At 51.8% G+C, this 12,497-nt stretch overlaps 1 protein-coding gene across 2 annotated transcripts in view; it reads left to right on the forward strand.

The window, feature by feature from the left end:
• Positions 1-8,462: 8,462 nt before the first annotated feature.
• Positions 8,463-12,497, forward strand: part of GDPD4 (glycerophosphodiester phosphodiesterase domain containing 4) — a 38,974-nt gene continuing 34,939 nt past the window's right edge. For both annotated transcript variants that reach the window (XR_015257938.1, XM_010121301.2), the window contains exon 1: positions 8,463-8,557. The gene's annotated coding sequence lies outside the window, so the exon portion shown is untranslated. The remainder of the gene's footprint in view (positions 8,558-12,497) is intronic.

The raw sequence follows: 12,497 nt of genomic DNA on the forward strand, positions 1-12,497 counted from the left end.
TACCGTCTTGGCGTAACTCTCCAGTAGTGCCGGGTTTGTTTAGTGTGCGAGGTCAGCTCAGCCATTTTAAAAACGAAACTCAAATCTTAAATAAAACCTGGATGATTTACCTGGTTCTCCTTCACTTGCTCTTTCAATAACCCTTGCAGTGACAGGGGAAATGAGTGGGGGTGCTAAAACGAGGAGTTTCTGACCTGACCATTTCTCTGACCTGTTTTAGATTAATCAGATCTCCCATGATCAAGCTAAAAGCTGTTGCAGAAAGTGTGGGTTTTATTTTAACTCATTTGGACATAGTTAACGCTCTGAGAAACGTCCGTCTGGAAGCGGGATCTAGACCACAGCTTGAGGAAGAAGAGGAGGATGTGGATGGTGAGGGGAATCTTTGCTTCCTGGATGCTTGTTTTCTCCCCAGGGAGAACTTGGTATCTGAGACTCCTCATATGGAGCAGGAAATGGAGGGAGGGTTTGGGATAGGTACCTACAACCACTTTCCCCAGCGTCGCTTTTTCTTGCAGGGTCGGTAGGATGAGGCTGATGAGAAGAGCAGGAGGTTATCATGCTCCGCACTTGTTTGCTCAAGTGCCTCGTTGCAGAGGGAAGCAGGAACATCATGGGTGGGAGAGGACGCGTGTGCTGCCACAGCCCTCCTGCAGTTCATCTCCTGCTTGTAAAACGTCTGACCTGGATGTTTTACTCCGAAATCTGAGAAATCCAACCCAGTGCTGAGAGGACTTTCTGAGCTCAGCCTCTGAGGAACATGGGGGTGAGCAGCAGTGGGAAGTTCTACCAAGCTCTCGTAAGTCAGCTGGGTGCTGAGCCAGACTTTAGAAAGGGCGCTGGAAGAAAAGGGAACACTTTGCACAGGGACTTAATGTAACCAACTAGAATAAGGCAACTGAAGTTACTTGATACAATCCTCTCTGTCCAGAAGTGATGCTCTAGCTGAAAACTACTTTCTAATGGCTCTTTTTCAGGAAAGCCAGAGGAAAGACCGGTTTCTCTGGGGTTTTTTTTATGAAGATGAGAGGCCTCGTCACTTGAGCAAGAGGAACATCGCAGCCCAACCGGTTGGGATTATGAGTGATTCTCTTTGCAGTGATGTGGTAGCATCCCATGTTGAATGTCCTTGTCCTCTTACAGAAAGGAAATCAAACTGTGCTGCCACCACCTCCTCCTCCTCCTCCTCTGAAGCTTCACAAAGCAGGGTACAGGCAAAGCTGCGCTCCTGGTAACATACCCCAGAAAGTGCCCCTCAGAATGCTACTGGGTTGGTGTTTTGTGGCTCTGCCTCCTGCCCCGTGGAGGACGCACAGTCTAACTAGCTACTCTTTTCCATGATTTCTGAACTTTCTGTCTTGGAGGCCTCTTCCCTTGAGATTAATTTTGTTGAATTGCCTAGCAGTTGCTGGGGGTGGGAGATGTTGGAGAAGGATTGATTTCAAGGCTTTAAGAAATGGTTGATGTTGATTTCAGTGAAGTATAACTCATCTGAAGGCTCTTCAGAGCCCTGGGGAGCTTTCCCCAAAGGTAAACACTTAACCAAACTTAAAACTAAATAATTAGTGGAGGTTTTTTTTGGTAGCTGAATCAATTTTAGAGTCAGATAAATAGTTCTGAAGATTTCAGCCTTTAACTAAACATCTCTATGGAACTGAGGTCTCAACACATCTTCACTTAGGAATCCCCTAATGAAGTTGGCCTAGGCATGAGTCACCCTTTCAAACCTTGGTGCGTCTCTGTTGTGGGTGCATTTCTGAGGTCCAAAACAGCAGAATATGATGTTCAGCGGTGCTCTCCTCGGCTGCTCATGTGTCTGCTGCAGGTTTGTGGTGGCACCACTTAAATAGAGAAAAGGAAAGAGCCACTCAGGTGTGTGTGGGAAGGCAAACCCATGGCACAGGAGATGAGCTTCTGCAGTGGTCCTGGTCAAGATGTCCTGGCTGCAAAATACATCCCAGCCCCAAATCTCTATTCCCAACACCTCATTTTCTTCCATCTGCACAGGAGGGAAACCCCTGTGTGATGATCTTGGGACCCTCCTCCAGGTCTTTAACGTTTTACTTTTTCATCCCTAAATTTTTTTGCGTTGTCCTCTTAGTTCCTGGTTTACAGGGAGAGGTGATGCCTTGTGTTAGACCAGCTGATCTCCGGAGAGGGAACAGAAGAGGAAAGACAGAGAGAAGCTTTGGGGGTCACAGCTTCAGATCTGAGACAGACACAGGAAACTGGCAGCTAAATCCTGGTGGGAACAGTTATTCTGTGTGTAACTGCAGGATATTGGCTTTTTTTTTGGGTGCAAAATGGGGTAATCGGCGGTAGGAGCAACAATACGCTGGTACGTCCAACGGAGAAGAGATGTTCCGTCTCACATGCTGCAGGGAAAACTGCAACACCCCGTGCAGATGATGCTTTTACCGGGTCCCTCATTTTTAGCACCACCCAGAAGACTTCCAAGTCTCGGTTCCGCGGTTTGTCTTCTGGGAGGATCTGTAGCTTGAACACGGTGAGCAGGGAGCTTGCTGGGCTTTCCTGGCCAGTCCTTCCCTATTCCTGAGGCTCTAATGCCCTCTCCCGGCAGCTGCACTGGGGATTCATTTCTTTTTACGTTGCTCAGTTTCTGTAAGCAATGTGAAAAAAAAAAAACAACCCTTTTAATGCTTCTTTTGGCAGATGCACGCTGAAGGCAGCCAGCACGCACCAGCAGGGATAAGGAGATGGCCATGACACGGGATTTGGTGCCCCGGGATGTCCGTTCCCCTGCGACCACCTCATCTCCAGCTTTGCTTCTTTCTCATTTTTCAGTTATTATTTACACTTACACGTTGTGGCAGGGTGTTTGCAGACACCCCTGTGCTTCTCCCAGGTCTGGTGGGGCTTTCTGGGGGGCCGGGTCCATGCTGACGTACTGGTGAAGCCTGATAAAGCAGAAGACGGTGTCCCCGCTGTGCCATGAGAGCTGATGGGTTTGAGAGAGGCTGCGAGGCACTGCTGAGCGGAGGCTCGTCCCCTCCGAACGCAGCCATGGGTGACGTGAACCAGGACCCGTCCCTCATCCCACACCTTGTGCCCAAAACCCACTAACCTGCGTAAATTTGGAGCTAGCAGCTCTGCTGGCAGTCAACGTCAGGGTCCTGCTGGCCATGTGTGCTGCTGTGACAGTGTCCAAGGCTCAAGCCCTCCTAGATCATGCTGTGAAGGGTGGTGGGCAGGTGACAACCCTCTGGTTTATCACCAGTGGTGAGCTGAGATGCTCAAAGGCTGCTTCTGGGGGCTGGATGGGTGCAGGAGGGCAGTGAGCTGGGGGGCAAACCACTCCCCCAGCCCCACTCCTTGTTGTCGTTCCCTAAGCTCATGGCCGCATGGATGATGGTCCCCAAGGTGGGAAGCATCTGCCACTTTCTTCTATTCCCTGTGTTTCCCAAATACCTCAGACTCTAACCCCACCTCTCACTCAAGGTCTTTGTGTTTTGCAGGCATCGTGGAGCACCCCAGGCTTTGGGAACGGCCCAACCCAGGGATGCTGTAAGTTGTCCCATCTGCTTTGCCACCATGAAGAAGCTGACAGTTAGATCTCAGACCCGGGAGGACCAGTGCAAGGTCAGTAGTGATGCTAGGGCAGAGAGAGATGGTGGTGTGGTGTGGTGTGGTGTGGTGCCCACACTGGGCACCATCCATCTCTGCTTTCCCCTTGCACTGGGGAGTGTGGACTGGGTACACGGGCTTTAGGCAATGCCACCTCCTGTGTTGGCGTGCTGGAGAAGGGATGTCTCATTGCTAGCAGCTCCCTCTGACCAGCCTGGCTCTGCTCATGTGGGCCAACCACCAGTGTGAAGGGTGAGAAGTGGCTCGTGAGGTCTGTGGGCTCATCCTGGTGATGGCAAGTGCCACCCCAGATCCTCCGTGGTGACAAAGCATCATGGCCTGGGCTGGGAGAGATGGGGCACAGCATGGGTTTAAGAGCCTGAGTGCTGGGGAACACCTTTGCTGACCCAAAATGGAGCATCAAATCTGAGCCCCCACAAAACTCAACACTTCATGGGTCCCTGTAGGGCAACCTGTGTGGTTTGTAACCCTGGGAAAGGGTCCCCACCACCGTCAGGGAAAGGACTAGTGTGGTCCTCCAGATTCACCCACCAAAAAGGAGGATGAGGCAGGAGGAGCAGCACAAAGCAGCTGCCCAGATGCTCACGAAACAAATCCCTGACATGCTCGCCCCCGCACCCTTTGCCACATTACATTGCTTGAATGCAGAAACATCTGGCCAAGGGATGGTTTATCGGTCCCTCTTCTTCCACATCGGTCCTTGCACCTGCTTTTCCCCTCTGAGATTCCGTTGGCCCTTCGGGATAACTCAAGTTGCCTCCTCCCGGGTGTGTTGCAACCCCCTGATTTCTGCCAAGAAAGAACAAAACCATCCCGTTGCCATGAAATACAGAAGAAGAGCAAGGACTGCCTCTCCCTCTCTTTTGTCGGCCGGTCTGTGGCACCAGCAGCAGCCAGCCCCGCCATGGGAGTTGCTGCAGCAACGGCTCCAAGAGGCAGAGAGTTTTGTTGCTGCAGGATGCTTTGAAGGGTGATGTCACGCTCACCCCGCCACCCCCCATCCACACAACGCGGCTTTTATTTGTGCTGGGGGGCCGGTTCCCCACGGTTGGGCTACGTGATGAATCCGTCTGGTCCCTCCTTGCTGCTCAGAAACGATGCTCAGAGCCCCGCTCTGCGCCCCAGGGCTCAGCTGCCTGGCAATTTTGCCTGCCTGAGTTAATTTTTTTTTTTGAGTTTAAATTCCGACACTTGGGTTAAGTTTTGTATCTGGTGGGTTGCACAATCCAGAAGAAATGGCTGGGTCTTCGGCACATCTCGACGGGCTTTGCACCATTATTCGCAACCACTGCCGTTTCTTGGGAAGGGACAGCAGCATTCCCCGGGAGCAAGGCAGCTCCAGAATAACTCTGATCGATCTGAGTAGCCTCAGAAATGACAGTGAAGGAGATATCCCAGGATGCAGAAGCAAGGTCAGGCCATGGCTTCCCTGGAGGCTTGCCGGCACCACGCAAAATCTTCTGCTCCCTATTTGCATGGTGCCTCCGCTTTGCCCGCTTTGCCCTGAGTTTTCCTGCACCCAAGCTTCAGGGAGGCCGATGCTCTTGTGAAGCTGGCTGTCAGCATCTCTATGCTTGGACACGCCACGCCTTGCAGGTCTGGCAGCATCTCTGCTCCCTTATGATGGAGCTTGGAGCCACCCAAGGTCCCTTTCTCCCCCCCAGCCCATCCTCTGTGCCTCCAGCAATCGATGCTTCTGCTTTTTGGTTGGATAGAGCTCACTGCAAGAGACAGTCTGCCCCTCTACTCGGCTCTGGTGAGACCCCACCCGCGTTGCTGCATCCAGCTCTGGAGACCCCAACATCTGCAGGATGTGGAGCTGCTGGAGAGGGTCCAGAGGAGGCCACACAGATGATGAGAGGGCTGGAGCAGCTCTGCTGTGAGGCCAGGCTGAGAGAGCTGCGGCTGTTCAGCCTGGAGAAGAGGAGGCTCCGGGGAGACCTGAGAGCAGCCTCCCAGTGCCTAAAGGGGGCTGCAGGAAAGATGGGGAGAAGCTGTTCAGTAGGGCCTGTTGTGACAGGACGAGGGGTAATGGTTTTAAAATAGAGGGAGGTAGATTCAGACTGGATATTAGGAAAACATTTTTTACCCTGAGGGTGGTGGCACACTGTCCCAGGTTGCCCAGAGAAGCGGTGGATGCCCCATCCCTGGAAACATTCCAGGCCAGGTTGGCCGGGGCTCTGAGCAAGCTGATGTGGTTGGAGATGTCCCTGCTCCTTGCAGGGGGGTTGGACTGGATGGCCTTTGAAGGTCCCTTCCAACCCAAACCGTTCTGTGATTCTATGATTCTGTGACAGACACTACTCACCCATGGCCGTGGGGTCTGTGCCAGCACACTGCCAACACCTGGGAGAGCAAGGGTTGAAGTCTGGATCAGTCCGGGTCGCCTCCTCCTCCTCACCTCCACCTCCCTTATCGTTCCTGAGGACACCAACACCATAAATGGTGCCATTTCTGTAATTACTCTCCTAGGGACGTTGATACCTGCATGAGTCACCTGCTCCCAAGGCTCTGCAGCAGCTCGTTGTGCAATTGTGGGGTGGTGGAGGGACACCCAAGCACAGCCCGGGGAGGGGAATGCACACCAGCCCCTTTGTGCCACCACGGCAGGGCATTGCAAGAGTGCCAATGTCCCAGACGGAGTAGGATGTAGGGTGGGAGGATGTAAATGTACATATTTCCCAACAAAATACTCCACGTCGTAGCCGGCAGCTGGGCAGGGAGACCATCTCCACTCCCTGTTTGTGCCATTCTCCCCCTGGTTTTATCTTCTCCTGAGACAAACAGAGGCACAACTCTCTGGGGTTCAAGGCTGACCTGCCCCGTTGATATCCCTGGGACAGGTTTGTACCAGTCCCTCGCAGGCATTTTCTTTATGGGCTTATAAACCCCAACGCTGGGCTCGCCGGTGGCAGGGATCCAGCAGATCCTCTCTTGCCTTCCTTGCCGGCTGCTGGGAGGGCCAGGACACTGACTGGGACGCTGGGCAAGGATTTTTGTGGTTGAGATAAGCTGGTGAACTCTGAGCTGAAGATACTGAAGCCAGAGCAGCCTCTGCCCGGCCGCTGTGTCCTTTGGGAGGTGTTTGCAGAGCAAACCGCAGCACTGAAGGTTTTGCATCTCTGTACCCAGAAAAAAAGCGAAACCACAGCGTTATTTTAGGGCAGAGAATGCAGATATTTGGGGTTTTCTTAGCTTTTAAATGACCTTTTTCCTTTCTTCCAGGCTCTTCCCTCCACTGCAGGGAGCTTTTTTTTTGTGCTGAGGATGTTGCTCAACCCTGTCCCCTGCTTCCCCACATATCCCTTAGGATCCATCCACGCCATGAGGATGCAGCAACTGGAGGAAGGGCAGATCAGGCAAGGATGATGGTGAAGCCCCTTCAGAAGGTATTTTTTTGGGGGCTCTCCACCACTCCTCAAACCTGCCAGGACACCCCCATGCCATGCCTCCCCCAGACATGGACCTTCAGGACCTGAGCGTGGCCCCGTGATGCAGCTGGCCTCAATGCAGCCGTAAATAAATAAGGAGAAAAATCCAGTGGATCAGCTCGGCAGGTTAAAACTGCAAGGTGCCTGGAAAAGCTGCTGTTGCTGCTCCCTACGTCTCACCAGTGCCTTTACCCTTCTTATTCTCACCCTTTCCAGCCCTATTTACCAGGTTTCCAGGAATCAGACCATAAAGCAAATAATATTTCTCGACGCTGACACACGATCCCATGCCTCTTTACTCCAGCCAGCAATAAAACCAGCTGCTTCCACCTTCATACCTTGTGATTCCCTCATTTATTTAATATTCCAAATCTGAGGGGAGATTATGATATTTTAGGACCTAGCGCTAAGTAATTAGCAATCCTGCTTTTAAAGTGGACCTCATGTTCCTTCTGCCCGTCATTAGGTTTCAGGGTGAATCAGACTCTCATCTCCGTAGCTCATCTTCCAATTAAAAGTTTCTCTTTGTGGCGTGAGCGGCCCAAAAACTGCTGGCCCGTCATTTCTGCCTGGTTCTTCCCCTCTCTGTCTGCCAGGGCAGTTTGCTGATTTATGCTTTTGAGGGACCCTCTGATCCATCTTTTCATCCGACAAGAAAAATCCCAGTGTGGGGAATGACAGGGATGAAAAGACTGCACCCGTGGTGTTTCAGAGAGCCCTCCGGGGCTGGAAGGGATGTTTCTTTAGCCTCTTGTGTGGCAAAGAGTTTTTTAGGAGCAGGAGGAGCTGCGTGAGGTTGTGCAACTTCCTAGCCTGAGTGATTTTACGGATGCCTTTCTCTGAAAGTCCAGGGCACAGTGGAGGTTACAAAATTCAGCCGCACAAACTGCTTTTGTGGTGCTGACCTGCCCCCTCACCCCCTCCAAAGGAAGTTATGTCTCTAATAGGATTTAGATATTAAAGCCTAAAACCGTTGCAAAAAAAAAAAAAGTGAAATAAGCAGTTTTTGCATCCGGGGTTGCTCAGAAATCTGGTGCGGCGGGTTCCTGCCTGAAGCTTACGGCTGTGGGAAAAGCTTGCACGGAGGAGGTTCGGGAGTTCTAATTCTGAGGGTCAGCGACAACACACCTTGCCCAAATCTCCTCCGGGATATTTCCTTGGACCCCATCCTTTGGACACCTAATTCTGCCCAAGGCGGGATTTGAGTAGCAGCCTCTCCCGTTCTGGCTGGGAATCAAACTCAGGTTTGTCTACAAGTCCCTGCCGTCTCCCAGAGCCATGCGGTGAGCAGCTGCCCGCGTCCCATGATGAGATTTTAATTTTTCCAGCCTTGGGAACTGAATTTATTAAGCCCCGCGTGGCCCCTCCTACCGTGGGAGGGACGGCTCGGGCAGCCTCTCTAACACCCGGTGTCACGCAGCGGTGCCAGCCTTTGGGTCCCGGAGTGTCACAAGCAAAGGACGCGGCAACTCAAGCGTGGCAGAAAGCAAAAATAACCCCTCCACGCGTGTCCCGGCGAGGTAAGTTACCTCCTCTCTCCTAACTCTTAAAGATGCTCCTGCCCGGTGACGCGCATCCCTGCCTGCTCCGTCCTGCCTGCCCTAGAAGTTAGTGCCGTCGGGGGGATTTCTTTGACTTTTCCTTTTTTTTTTTTTTTTTTTAATTTGGACTTTTGAACGTGTTGGTTGGGATGCGACAGCGGGGGATTGGCTCGGCTCCTGCCTGGGTTGTAGCGGGAAACAAAGCCCGAATGGCCGGAGGATGGGGAGAACTGGTTAACGAAGGGGGTGATTTGCAAGCGAGGGGGTTTCTGGTGGCTGGCTGGGGAGGAGAAGATGCTCGGCAGTCCGCTTCGCTCTCGGAGTCCGTGTCGGATGAGTTGAGGGGAGAAATGGGAGCTGGGATGAGATGTGAGCGGTGGGTGGCTGGTGGGGTCGCTGGAGCGAGAGCGGCGGCGGGGAGGGAAACGGCGGCCCCGAGCATTTGCAATTCTTGGGATAAAGGGCTGTTTCCATAGTAAAGGGGAGAAAGGAGCCTCTCTCTTTCTTCCCCCGAGCTCTCCTAGCGTGTGAACGGGGAGGCCGACTCGGGAACAAATAACCCGTGAAAGGGTAACATCTGGGAACAGCTGTAGGTAATCAGGACCTGGTTGGAAAGGCTGGGAGCAACCCTCCGGTCCCCCATTTGCCCCACTGCTGCACGTCACCCTGGGAGTTTTGATGGGCGACTCTTTGGAGAGCAGCTCGGTCTGCAGCTGAAAGCAGGATTGGCCCTGGCTTTAGTCTGCTGCTGTTGTCCGAACACTTCCACGTCGTTTGCAGGCGTAACCAGTGAAATGGGGGAATTTTCACTTCTTGGGAGACTGAATTTCAATTGCAGGTCAGGTGCTCAGCTAATGTGAACCTGGGGACCGGCACCAGGCCAACTTTGGGTTGGACGGTGCAAACTTCGATCAGCTGGAGATCCAGCCCGTGGTGTACATCACCTCCTTTTCACTTCCACACTTTCTCTGGGAATATTGATCTCACAGCATAGCGTCTCTCAGGACTTATCTTCCAGCACGTGTTACCAGGTGGAAGGGCAAGAGAGAGCGGAAATAATTTCATACAGCTGCTCAAAGCTTTTAAGCTGCATTTAACAACAAAAGAAAAGCATAATGTACCATGGGACCAGCTGGATTTTAATTAAAAACATATTCTGAATGTGAAAGGAGCCAAAGCTGTTCCTCCCTTTCCAACTTGGCTGTTGAAATGTTTAAAAGGTGTGCAAGATTTATTTTATCGCAAGACCTTATAGTGGCCTTCCAGTACCTAAAGGGGACCTAGAAGAAAGCTGGAGAGGGACTTTTGACAAGGGCCTGTAGTGATAGGACAAGGGGTAATGGCTTTAAGCTGATAGAGGGGAGATTTAGATGAGACATAAGGAAGAAATTCTTCACTGTAAGGGTGGTGAGGCACTGGCCCAGGTTGCCCAGAGAAGCTGTGGATGCCCCATCCCTGGAAATGTTCCAGGCCAGGTTGGACGGCGCTCTGAGGAACCTGATCTGGTGGAAGGTGTCCCTGTCCAGGGCAGGGGGGTTGGACTGGATGGGCTTTAAAGTCCCTTCCAACCCAAACCATTCTGTGATTCTATGATAAGATTTCCAGGGCAATTTGAAAGCTTCACAGAAAATATGAAGCAGGGTTTCACACCCAGTCCTGTGACTTTCTTACACCATGACGTTGGACCAAGGAGGTGACAGAATGGTGTCTTTTGAGCTTTATGTGTTGTTTCTAGCGATGAAAATGCAGTTCGTTAAATTTGGTGGTGGCAGCTTTTTGTGAGACTACCTCCAGCTTACGAAGTGCCTCTGTGCAAGCTATCACCATACGGTGGTGCATAGCGGGATAAAATATCAGCCAAAATATAACAGAAAGCATTTTTTAAAAGTTTGTGTCCCTTTGACAATGTGCACTTAATTTCCTTGCCATGTGAGAGCCCAGAAGCCCTTGCTCAGGCAAACATTTCTCCTTGCACGCAAACGGCTTTAGAAGTTACCTCCCATCAGCTGGGACACATGTGCTCCTGCCTCCTCGCAGCGTGGAGCAGATCCTGCCCAGTGGCGAAGTCCCAGCTCAGTGGCTTTGTGTAGAGGACAGGCTGGAGGGAGCTCTGCGATGGTTGCTCCCTGCAGACTGCAACGGCGTGTGTGCAGCAACAGCCTGGCTTTGCTTCAAACCTGACTCCAGGTCTTGGGTTATTTTGAAGGAGGAGGTCTGTACCTCATCTTGGAGTGACCACCTATGGTTTGGCTTGTAGGACTGCCCCAGAGACCTCTGTGGTGTGTGATAAATGAGCGTCTTGGAGAAAAGAGGAGATAGGATAAGAAGTTGGGAAGAGCCTTCAGGCTTCAGATCTTACTAGAGGGAAAGAAAGGGAGCTGGCATGGGTAGAGCAGGTTGGAGACATGACCTGTAATGCGACCTGGACCATGTCGCCATGGCAGGCTGAGCCCTCAGGGCAGCGTGGGCTTGGCTCCACACTGCAACTTCTGCTCCGGCTCCAGACACTTTGTGTGGAGAGCTGAGAAGGCTGCTGGCAGGTGCTCATCTCTTCAGCATCTTGCCCTCATTCTGTTCTTTTTGTGCTGGACCATGCTCTCCCAGCAGCGTTCAAGGAGGAGCCATAGCTGACTGGTTTTTGGTGGCTGAGGGGCTGGCATTTGGTAAGATCCCAGTAAACGGAAGGTGACATTGGCTCATGTTCCCTGTGACTCCCCACCAGAAGGACACTGGCATCTACTGTGTTTCAACCCTTTCTTGTCCTCTCCAGGAAAAAGGAGGGAAGAAGAAAGAGTGTTACCTTAGAGGGTTAACATGCTCATGTCCTGGTCTCATACTGGTCTTATTCTCCTGTCATTTTTTGCCTTTCAAGTCTTCGTAGTGTCCCCAGGGAAGATGCTGTGTTAAGCATGATGAGGACCAGCTCTCAGGGTCAGGATGGACTCTCCATGCTCCTGATCCTTTCTGGTGGTTGTAGTCTATGTGAGTGCACATGACATTGTAGCAAGAGAGGGATGAGGAACCCTGTCCTGGCCCTCATCCTCTGCAGGTCTGGTGCCAAGGGAAGGCTCCTGGGGCCATCACAGCATGCCAGCTCTTTTCTCTAGTCAACACTTGCTTGGAAAGGTGACAAGGGCAAGAAGTTAACTGCGGTGGTGGTGCACTGTAAGGGCAGCAGGCAGGGAGATAGGGCCGGGTTGGGTGGGGGGAGTGTGTACACGTGTGAAAGAGCTTGTGGCCGCTGCCCATGGGGGTCAGCTTCACTATTGGGTGCAAGAAGAAAGAAGAGCATATCTGCAAGCAGGGCACAGCACAGGAGCATCTCGAAGCGTCACCGTATGCCTGCACGCTAAGACTGGAATCTCATTGCTTGTGCAGAAACGCTTCGGAGTCAGCCCCTTCCTTACTCTCCCGCCTCATTTCCTCTGTTCTGCCACACAACTGTGAGCAGTTCCTTGTTTCTCCAACCTCCATCTGCTCTAATTAGGTTGGAAGCCCCTGGAAAGTTTTCAGTCCCTGAGACGTTTGTACATCACTGAGTTTCTGTGACGATTAGAGGGCTGGTCCTCTCTGCTCCTGCGGCCCCAGCTGCCACCTCTGATTCAGTCCAGGCTTTTTGGCAGCTGCTCTTAATCACTGAACTTATTTTGGAAGGTCTCCAGAGCTGGAGAAATAAAAAAAAACACTTTAGAAAAGGGAGGAGGGGGCAAATTGGCAAGAACAATTGCTTTTTAAAAGACTACTTACTCCTTAAGATGTACTTGCAGCTGATTAACCTTTGCTCTGTGGTTGCTTTAATTGTTTCACGCCTTAAAGTGGTTGGAGAGGTCCTGTGGAGTCATGGTGGCTCTCTCCTAAGTGATCTCTTTCCCTGAAAAGCTTTTAAGAATTTTTAGTTGAGCAAAACACAATTCTTGCA

This window comes from Chlamydotis macqueenii, chromosome 1 (genome assembly GCF_036417535.1).
Source record: "Chlamydotis macqueenii isolate bChlMac1 chromosome 1, bChlMac1.mat, whole genome shotgun sequence".
NCBI lineage: Eukaryota > Metazoa > Chordata > Aves > Otidiformes > Otididae > Chlamydotis > Chlamydotis macqueenii.